Source organism: Pectinophora gossypiella, chromosome 16 (genome assembly GCF_024362695.1).
Source record: "Pectinophora gossypiella chromosome 16, ilPecGoss1.1, whole genome shotgun sequence".
Lineage (NCBI taxonomy): Eukaryota > Metazoa > Arthropoda > Insecta > Lepidoptera > Gelechiidae > Pectinophora > Pectinophora gossypiella.
The window spans coordinates 691,046-702,253 of record NC_065419.1 but is presented as its reverse complement, the minus strand read 5'-3'; the positions used below and the strand labels follow the sequence as shown (position 1 = coordinate 702,253).

The 11,208-nt window shown below is 38.2% G+C and overlaps 1 protein-coding gene across 1 annotated transcript in view; it reads left to right on the top strand.

Annotated features, from left to right (window-relative positions):
- The first annotated feature begins 1,487 nt into the window (after positions 1–1,487).
- The window catches only part of LOC126373950 (uncharacterized), a 549,982-nt gene continuing 540,261 nt past the window's right edge, over positions 1,488–11,208 (top strand). Inside the window, exon 1 of the mRNA XM_050020336.1 lies at positions 1,488–1,734. The gene's annotated coding sequence lies outside the window, so the exon portion shown is untranslated. The remainder of the gene's footprint in view (positions 1,735–11,208) is intronic.

Below are 11,208 nucleotides of genomic sequence, written 5' to 3'. Positions count from 1 at the left end.
CGTGTTATCCTGTCCCGACGACCCGACTACTCTAGCCATAGAGGCAGCAAATCAGCTCGCGACACCAAACACTTCAGGACCCCGATACCGACCCCTCTGGCGTGGTCGACGATTTCCCTCAATCAGCGCTTACGGCTATCGACCCACTAGGGTCGATTACTTCTTTCAAATATTTTTCCTCTCAGACGACGCCGACGCCCTGAGCCGAGGTCCGCGCCCAACTGGGCACCCTCGGGCCTGTTGTCTTAAACGTTGTACCGGGTCCCCATTTGTCCTGCCAAGTATTTAATGCGGCACATCTACAATAAGTCACGTCAAAAAAAAAGAGCGTGTTATCTCTCTCGCTCGCACTTACGTGGTAAGGCGGCACACGGTAAGATCGAGATTTTGTATGGACATTTTGGTATGACAGGGGTTTGTGGTTCTGCATATCCCGAATCTTGATAGGTTATATGTTTAGATTAATAAAGTACTTTAGATCCATTTATTTTAAGGTTCATTATATTCATATTAGGACTTCGTATCAAAAGACGCTGCAACTTTTTTTTTATTTACTCTGGCACTGCCCACCCAACTAGACTTCCTGTGTTTATGTGTTCAAGGGCTTTATATCACTAGGCGCCAACATATGGTCCTAAAAGTGTTAGAGCCTTTAGGCACTACCTAATCCATTTAAATTAGAAGAGAAACGTAGTGAAAGCGTGGCAGATCGTAACTTTCGAAGTGATTTGCTACAGAAGTAATAAAATATTTTGATAATTTGGTGGAGAAAATAACTTTAAAAAAATATGTATACCTACAAAAAATAATTGACACTATACAATTGAATATCGGCGAACATCGAAAATCCTAAATAGGGTACTTGACGGAGTCAAAGATAAATTAAAAATGCAAATTTAAAAATAGAAACCAGTCAAAGATGAAAAAAAAAATCAATCTCATTTGACTGTTCGAATTATTTTCGAATTGTATTTATGAATTAAGTAACAATGAGTACGACGTTTGACCGCTTTTATTATGTAACAGTACAGTATTTCCATACAAACTCCAAAGAAACTTTGTGTTTTGACGTTTCGTAAAAAGTAATGCATTTGACTCATTGTCTATTACCTACAAAACAGTCGACATAAAAAAAAATATGCATTACGACATTCTTGTCAATACCTAGTTCATTCAATATTTCCCGTTAATTCCATCGAGAAAGAAATGAGAATTTATTTATAGTTCAAAAACTATTTTAACGACGATAAAAATAGCGCCTATTATTTACCGATTACGTGGAAAAGAATTGATCAGTATGGCAATGACCGTAGACGTTGCACTGACCGCATCGCGCCACGTGCGAGACGAGACCCGCTCTTCCTCTACCCATCCCTTTCACTCCCACACATTTCCCCCTAAGTCCATCTGCCCTCTCACTCTGGAGGAAAATTCATAGGGTAGTTTCGGCCAAAAGCTCTTCAGTTGACGCCGCACGCTCGCGGCGAACGGACGTATTGAGGGGAGGCGATTTTCTCGCTCGATTCTCTTCCGCGATTCGTAGTGTATGTTTTTAAGCATAAGTTTTCGCAACTTTCGTGTCTAGTGTTACTGTACGATAGACTAGTTAGATACTGTAGTGCCGTGTATAGGTAACTTAGTGGAGTACAAGTTAGTTGTAACTGAACGGTGTTTTGATGATGTTTGTGGTACGTTTTGTGAGTGGCTGAATTTTGGACTGTTTGTTTTTAACTGGTAAGTGCACAGATATTTTGTATGAAATTAATATTTCCTAATACTTGTAGGTAATAATTGGAGATGTCCTTAGAAATGGTTTAGTACGATCTACTCTGAACCGGCGTGCATGTACCTATGAAACGATTGATGAATGTGGAGGAAGCAAGAGAAGTGTGTCAGGATCAAAGCAAATGGATTTCCAGAGTCTCTCCTTGTGGGAAATAATGAGTGAGTTTATGTATGTATACGTATGTAATACTTCTAGGTGCCTATTTAAATATTTTCGTATTTTATATTTATGTAGGTATGTACCTACTGCATTATTTTTGTACAAAAACAAACTAGTATTTTTATCCAGACTACCTACTAATTGAAATAATAATAAGCAGATGGCCTAAAACACAGTGGCTATAAGTTGTATTTGGTTACTTGTACTCTGCCTACCCCATTAAGGATTACGGGCGTGAGTTTGTGTATGTAAGTAGGCAGATGGACTAACGAAAACAGAAAATATGTGCTCAAAAGTTGAAACAATATTTTTATAAATATTACATAGTAGGTAGATAGGCACGTACCTAGTAGCAGACCGGCGCCGGCGTGGCGAGACCTTAGTGTTCAAATAATAATAATTATATTTTTATTATTTCTCATTCCTAATTTTATATACCTACCTCCAATAATAAAATGTAACTTCTAAATTATGATTGAAAAGATAGAATTCATACATAAATTCTCGCCAGAGAATATTTTCCAGCGCGTCGTTCTAATATTCAAATATCGTTTGCCAGCTCGCTCTGGAACCGTTTTCGAATTTCAAAACGTGTGTTATTTTGTGCCAGTTTGAATTGATGAAAAGAACAAAAGTGACTATTGAGCGTTAGGTGTTTTATAATATCAACTGTTAGGTCTGCGTACACGACATAAAAAGGAAAATAAAATAAAAAATATTACTTAAAATAGGTGCACAGCACACAGCCAAAACACATAATAATTATCACATACGAAGTGGTGTTATTATGAACATTGTGGCAGAGTTTAGGTAGGTACCTTATAGGTATCTATTATACATGATTTTAGCAGAGACAAATGGTCCATCATTAAAAGCACTTACCTACCTACGTTATTGTCATTTACGACTACGGCTTGGGTCAGCCATTGGTAAATAGATTCTAGCGGGAATCAGACCTAAGTCCTCTAGTTTGGTGATCAAGGTGTCAAGCCATTAGCCCATTACACCACAGAGGTTGAGGTAAACCAATAAGTTAATGGTTCTCTATTGTATTCCCTAAAATTTCTTATCCTACTTTTTATTTTCCTTCACATTTTAGTCCTAAGTATCGAATGTCCTAATGATCCTAGTCCAATTTTGTTAACTCCTAGTGTTCATTGCCCTATTTTTTTTCATCCTAATGATGGTAAGCCCTAATGTCCATAGTTACAATCGTTTATATTCCTAAAATGTATAGTCCTAAATAAAATGTGAAGGAAAATAAAAAGTAGGATAAGAAATTTTAGGGAATACAATAGAGAACCTTCACCGCCGCCTCTCGGCCCTTCGGGCCTCGATGGTCACAAGTAACCTAACCCACTCGGCTATATGGCAGGGGGCTCGCTTTGCTCGCCCCCTGCCATACAGCCTTCGTAACCTATATCTACAGTGTCGGGGTGCCGCGAATTTCCGTGCTCGCTTCGCTCGCACCCGTGACTGCTGTCGTTACGAAACAAATCTTCACCGCCGCCTCTCGGCCCTTCGGGCCTCGATGGTCACAACTAACCAAAATATGTCAAATAGATCATATAGGGAATGAAAAATTCGGAATTTCAAACTTTAGGGACATTAATATTAGAACTAAAGAATATTAGGACAAGTATTACGGTAGGATAATCAATATTTAGGATGATCGAACATTAGTACAATTAAATATTAGGAAAATGATGTTCGGAAAATCGACTTTAGGACTATAAACATTAGGAAATACAACAGGCCCCCTAAGTTAATATTAAAAATGCGAAAGTAGGTAACTCTGTCTGTCTGTTACCTTTTCACGACTAAATCGCTGGGCTGATTTGGATAAAATTTTGCACGTGAGTAGATCGAATCCCAGGAGAGGACATAGGGTGTCTACTATCCAATTATGTGCTTGGATACGTTCTGACTTATGTGTATTTGGTGTTTTGTTTATTTACTTTTCTGCCTACACCGGTTGGAAATAGGCGTGAGTTTATGTATGTATGTATTTTTTTTTAAATAATATAGGCTCGCGTGACTGCCATGGTAGCCTAGTCGCTTCTGTAATAAACTGGACCTGTCATCATTATAGCAGCTTAATTCAAACAATAGTTTTGTCTTCCAAGCTACCTGACCATTATAATGAACTTTTCTTAGTCAAGCATATAAAATCGATACGCCAGTAATCGAATGCGTGCGTATAATCGATCGAATCGAGACATATCGTGCGTGGCTGAGTGAACCCTTATATTGATACGGAGGGTAGCTACACTTTCATTATTTTATTAGCCGAAATCGACTGTTACAACAAAAAATTATTTGCTTATTGATAGGCTGTTTAGAAGGAAATTGACTTTTTAGTTTTACAGACCTTCGTGGAAGTGATATACTTTTTATTCGCGTTACGTGTATTTGAAGAATAATTAGGTATTTGTTTGCAACGGTACGATTTAAAGTGGTTTTTAAAGCAATAACTAACTAAGACTATTAGTTAGTTTTTTTTTTAGTTTTATAGTGACTAAGATTGAGAAGAGAATGTTAAGTTGGTTTGGACATGTAGAGCGGATGAAGGATAATAGGATTACGAAAGCAGTATATAAAGCGAAGGTTGGTGGTAGGGCTGGCAGAAGACGACCTAGAAGGAAGTACATTGACCATATAGGAGATGTCCTTAGAAAAGGTTCAGTACGATCTACTCTGAACCGGGGCGTGTGTGTGGAGAAAGCAAGAGAAGTGTGTCAGGATCGAAGCAAATGGAATTCCATAGTCTCTGCTTACCTCAGTGAGAGCCTTCAGCGCTCTCCATTTGTCTGGCCAAGTAGTTAATGCCATCTGCGGCAAATCTACAATAAGTCACATAAAAAAAGTGGGAAATAAGCGTGAGTATATGTATGTATGTTAAAGCAAGAAGTACCAAGTGTAAGTATGGCTTCCATATCATGTGGCAGCCATCCGCGGGGTGCGCGATCGATTCCCGACTGATCCTGTTTTGATACCAACACTGTGCGAAATGCAAGAGGCCTAGAATTAACCATGGTACGGAAAAGGGTAATTTTCCGGCCAAGTAGTTAATGCTATTTGCAATAAGTCACGTAAAAAAATAGAGTAATTACTAGTCTGTTTTCATCAGTAGCTGATAAGCGTCGGGTAATCTAGCGGCTTATCTGACAGATTACTATCAAATACTTATTCTTCCCTTTTGCCAAATTTCATGATTTTTGGTCTTTGGGGTGATTACCCCATAGGTTTTGATAAGCCACTAACAGTATTGTGATATTTGTTTTTACACTTATTATTATTGTTTATTTATTAAAAATAAGTACATACAATTTTTTTCAGTTGACAGTGCAACAAAAAACAACTTTGGTATGTCCATACACCGGCATTCACCATTGTTACTTCCGATTTGCAACATAATATCATGCTCGAACAAATATGTTTTAGTTTTTTTGTGTTGTTGTAGAAAATAATATTTACCATACAAAATTATTTATTCCATTATCACACAAGAAAAGAAGACGCGACCTTATTGTTAAAAGCGATACGTAACATAAACAGCCTATATACGTCCTACTGCTGGGCACAGGCCTCCCCTCAATCAACCCGAGGGGAATGGAGCATACTCCACCACGCTGCTGCACTGCGGGTTGGTGGAGCTGTTTTACGGCGAATAGCCGGGACCAACAGCGTAACGTGCCCTCCGAAGCACAAAATTATCTTACTTTTTCGGATACAAAGGATAGTCTCACAAAGTGATTTCGTCAATGTCCCCTTTGGGAATCAAACACGGACCTCTATATCGTGAGCCTTACGCTCTAACCACTAAACCACAGAGGCTGTTAAAAGTTTAAAAGCAAGATGTTTTTATTATTTTTTATTTGTGTTCTGTACACTCGTATATCCAGCTGTTTTCTGGTTTAGCTCATCCAAACTACCCTCACGAAGGTCTTAAGACATTAGGCAGCCGCTATGATCGATATTATTAATATCAGCTCGGAATGCGTCCTCCATCGCTGGAATTCCACACCCCTTTGACGGGATTACTCCGTCTTTCAGGGCTCCGGACGTCATTCGAGGGACAACGTAGTCAATGGACCTTTAAAAACTTCTGGATCAATGACAAAGATAACGGCCTCCGTGGTCCAGTGGTTGAGCGTTTGCCTCACGATCCGGAGGTCCCAGGTTCGAATCCCGGTGGGGGCATATCACAAAAATCTCTTTGTGATTCCTAGTTTGGTTTGGATATTACAGGCTGATCACCTGGTCGTCCAAAAGTTAAGGCGTTGGCCCCGGTTACTACTTACTGATGTAAATGAGTAGTCGTTACATGAGCCATGTCAGGGGCCTTTGGCGGCTCAATAATAACCCTAACACCAGGATTGAAGAGGTTGGTAATTTACCTCACAACCCACACGATAGAAAAAGTTCACGAGGACATTTAAAAAGAAGTTACAACATTTGAACATACATAGTTGTATAGTTTTTAAGAGCTGTTAGTCTCCCAAATATTAAATGTAACGAAATATTATATTAGACTTAAAAATACTTTCTAAAAAAGAGTTGATATCTCGAGACATCGGTAATAGATATACTTAAGTACCTAAACAATGAATATGAATGTTTACAGTTTTTTCCTAACGTGTCTGTTTCTCGAAGATATACTTAAATGTAGCGATAATAATTTTACCATAATACATAACCGAGGAATATCCGTCGGGGGCTGCCTTTTCTATATGAAATTTCAACAGAAATTTAATCATACTCATAAGTGTATTTTATGTCGTCGTTAAACATCTACAATTCTTCAATAATTGTATTCACGTCACTAGAAAAACTTTAGCTGGGTTAATGGCAGCCCCCGACGGATATTCCTCGGTTATGTATTATGGTAAAATTATTATCGCTACATTTAAGTATATCTTCGAGAAACAGACACGTTAGGAAAAAACTGTAAACATTCATATTCATTGTTTAGGTACTTAAGTATATCTATTACCGATGTCTCGAGATATCAACTCTTTTTTAAAAAGTATTTTTAAGTCTAATATAATATTTCGTTACATAATAATTGGGTTAAGTGGGGGGTTTTGAGTTATTTTATTCTTTTTCGATGATATTTTTACCGTCGTGGGTTTTTCCAAAATTTTTAATTTTGCTTAATTTTATTTCAGACTTTTTAGAGAGCATATACGAATTATAATCTATATAATGTGTAGGTAAGATCTCGCAAAACAATAAGTGTGATTCATCCTACCACATAATATTAAGTCCCTTATTATATATTATACAGTTGCTTTCTGTTTAAAGTTACCTCTATAACACTCATCTGAGAACATGCACCAATCACCCACGAACTCATTCCTGAAATCCGCATTGAAATCAGACAATACGTTTTAATTTTAATAATATTGCAATATAAACGTTTCACACTAATATAGCAGCGCCTCCTAGTGAGTTAATATCATAAGACTTATCTTAGACCATGCACCATTCAACTACGAACCCATTGCTGAAAACCGCATTGAAATTGGACAATTCGTTTTAATATTATTGCAATACTATTTTCACTAATATTGTAGCACCCTCTAGAAAGACGTAATTTTTATATTATTTGGGAACATGCAATAAGCTACCACGTACACATTGCCGAAAACAGAATTTATTGTAATCGGACATTTCGTTTTGATTATATTGCAACATTGTTTTGCACTAATATTGTGGCACCCCCTAGTGAGTTACAGCCATGACACCTGTCTAAGAACATGAACTCATCAAACACAATCCCGTTATTGAAAACCGCCTCAAAATCGGATCATTAGTTTAAAAGATAGGTGGTAACATTACTTTGCACAAACGCACACACAAACATCTCTCACCCTAAACGCATATGTATACCTGCTCCGTTCCGTCGTGGGTAATAAATGTAATTAAAATTATACTAACCGTAATTAACAACACTTTGCTTTACTTAATACATAACATACATAAACTGCCTATATACGTCCCACTGCTGGGCACAGGCCTCCCCTCAATCAACCGGAGGGGGTATGGAGCATACTCCACCACGCTGCTCCACTGCGGGTTGGTGGAGGTATTTTTACGGCTAATAGCCGGGACCAACGGCTTAACGTGCCCTCCGAAGCACGGAATCATCTTACTTTTTCGGACAATCAGGTGATTCAAGCCTGAAAAGTCCTTACCAAACAAAGGATAGTCTCACAAAGTGATTTCGACAATGTCCCCATCGGGAATCGAACCCGGACCACCAGATCGTGAGCCTAACGCTCTAACCACTAGACCACGGAGGCTGTTTACTTAATACTACCTGATTATTGAGTGATGGTTTCAAGTTTATGAATTAAATGAGGATTAATTGGATGAATTTGATTCACTTGACCACACAATCCACGTGCCACTTATAGTCGATCTTGATTTTTCTTTAATCTTCGCCAATCACTTCGTATTATCTACAATTTATTGATTGTGATCTTCTCTGAAATCTGGCTCGAAGGACCATGAATATGCCTGATATGCCTTTTTACTGATTTTTAAGGGATTTAGGTAGCAATGAAACAGCACCGTGTTCGACGTAATTACGTGTAATCAATGGAACCGAAAAAAAAAACGCCTGTCAGAAACAATTAACTAATAAAAACTATTGCAAATAAATTGCTATTATAAATTGAAGAGGCGTTTCGAATAATATTGACTCTAAACTCTAATATTGTGGCGCCCCCTAGTGAGTTACAGACATGACACCTGTCTAATAACATGCACTCATCAAACACAAACCCGTTATTGAAAACCGCATCAAAATAGGATTATTAGTTTAGAAGATAATTAATAACATTTCTTTGCACAAACGCACACACAAACATCTCTCACCCTAAACGCATATACCTGCTCCGTTCCGTCGTGGGTAAAAAGCAAGAATAAGAATAAAATAAATTTATTGCCAGTAGCAACGATACAATTACGCCATAGCAACAAAATCGGTGTAAAAAGGAAATTCAGCAATCCAAAAAACCAAAATGGCGTCTAAATGAAAATCCTTTACAAGATGAGAAACGCGCCCGTCAGAGCGGTCGATTTTGCGTGGAATCTCAGCAAGGGTACATGTTTTGCCCAGTCTGGGAAATGACCGTAATTTTTCTACTCCACCGGTGGAGTTAATTAACCGTTCCCGTTAAACGACTTGTTTATGGCATATTTGATGGGTGTTGAGACTGTAAAACAAAGGTAGCGGGAATTTGGATGGTCACGAGTGTTGGTGCGTCTCTCAGAGTGCGAGTGCCTCTACAAAAATACATACCTACACTTAACATAAGTATACGAATATTGTGTAGTTCCGACAATATTACATACATACGAGTCGAAATGACAACCCCTTTTTTAAGACGGTTAATATCGGTATCTAGGAGTCTCCAAGGCTAGAGTGAATAGGCATTTGCTACGTAAGCGTGATCCAACCATCAGGTGAGATTGTGGTCACGCGAGTCTATATTAGTCAAAAAAGAAATACATACATAAACTGATACGAGCAGAAAAGTAAACAAACAAAATACTCCAAATATGTTCGTAAGAACATACCTACCTAAGCACCCTATGTCCGAAAAATATAATTATTAAACGATCTCGTTTGAGACGGGAAACCATCGAGTTCAACAACTTATTCGCAATCCGACAGATTCGCAGTAAACATAGCGCGAGTGTCAACTTCCTGTGACGTCATCGTAATAGTTTCCGGTCCGGCGGACGGGCTTATTGCCTCGTCCGCTCCACCAACCACCCCGAGATCGCCGTAATCCATTACTGCGCTTAATTGTCAGTACTTTCCAATCAATTTCGTGGGGAGGATTATTGTGGGTTATTATTATAATAACTGCTATTTTTTTGTACTTAAGAATATTTTTAATATTATTTCGGTCTAACAGAAAGCTCGGTGAAGTAACAATTTCACCATTATATCCCAATTGGGTTAGTCAGAGGTACATCTATCACAAGATGAACTAAGTACCCAGGCTCGGTGAGGCTTTCTGTTAGACCGACGTGATAGGTGGTGAGCCCTATAGCCGTCTATGATGGTCGGGCCAACTGTGTTAGTGAAAACTGCACTTAAGATAAATTAATAACTCCTTGGTGAAAGTCTGGTCATTGTACCACAGGATCACAGTGGCCGTCTCGCCGACTCGCCCAGGCGTGGGTACTTAGTTCATCTTGCGATGGATGTACCTCTCTGACTACCCCAATACAGGGCGTGAGTGTCATCGTAACGGATATTTTGAGGGATGATTCCTAGTTTATATTAAGTGGAATTTTCCGTCGCTGTACGTACGGAACTGAAAAAAATTAAAAAAAAACTAAAATTTTCCGACAGGAAACTTTTCGGATATTAAGTCACAATCATGGTGTGAAACATCCCCCTCAGTATTTGTTACGGTGTCACTAGCACCCGAAAGCACTTGTATAGCTACATTTACTTACTTGTACGGCGTATAAGAGATATCCTAACGAATACTGAGGGGGATGATGCAGCTCATTACTCAGAGTTAATATCAAGTGGATTTTTCTATCGCAAAATTATAAAATTGGAAATATTTAAAAAAAAAAACACTAAAATATCATGAATTTTGCGACTGATAATTCCACTTGATATTAACTCAGAAATGATTCTGAGTTCAGACCATGAGGTCTGAACCATCCACCTCAGTATTCGTTACGATATCACTAAGACTCTGTATTAGTCATGAGGTTTATCGTTTCTTGTTTTGGGTTTTTTTAGGGAACGTTATGTTTTTTTTTTAATTTCCTAGTTTGTGATTTGTATCAGTGTAAGTATACCTACTTCGCTAGAGCGTTGAACTCATTTCACATGATGAATACGAAACTAACTTCCTCGTGAAGTTTCTATGCAACATAATAATATACAAAGTAATTTAGATACTTTAAGGAATCATCTCTAGCGTTATTCCATTTTTCTACAGAAGCGACTGCCTATCTGACCTTCCAACCTGAAAGGGAAAACCAGCCCAATTACACGTTTGTTACTATGACTAATGTAGGTGTTAGTGACTTATGCTGAGCGAGGTCCTTTTATTCCGGACGCCACCACAGATGATCGGCCGTCAGTGCGTTGCATTTAGGATGCTTACGTTTATTATTATTGTTTTTATGATTTTGGTCTGTTTTTCTTTTTGTTTTGGATTTTTTTCTGTGTACTTATTGATTTCCGTGTAATTTCTGTCCTGTGTTGAAGGTAATGC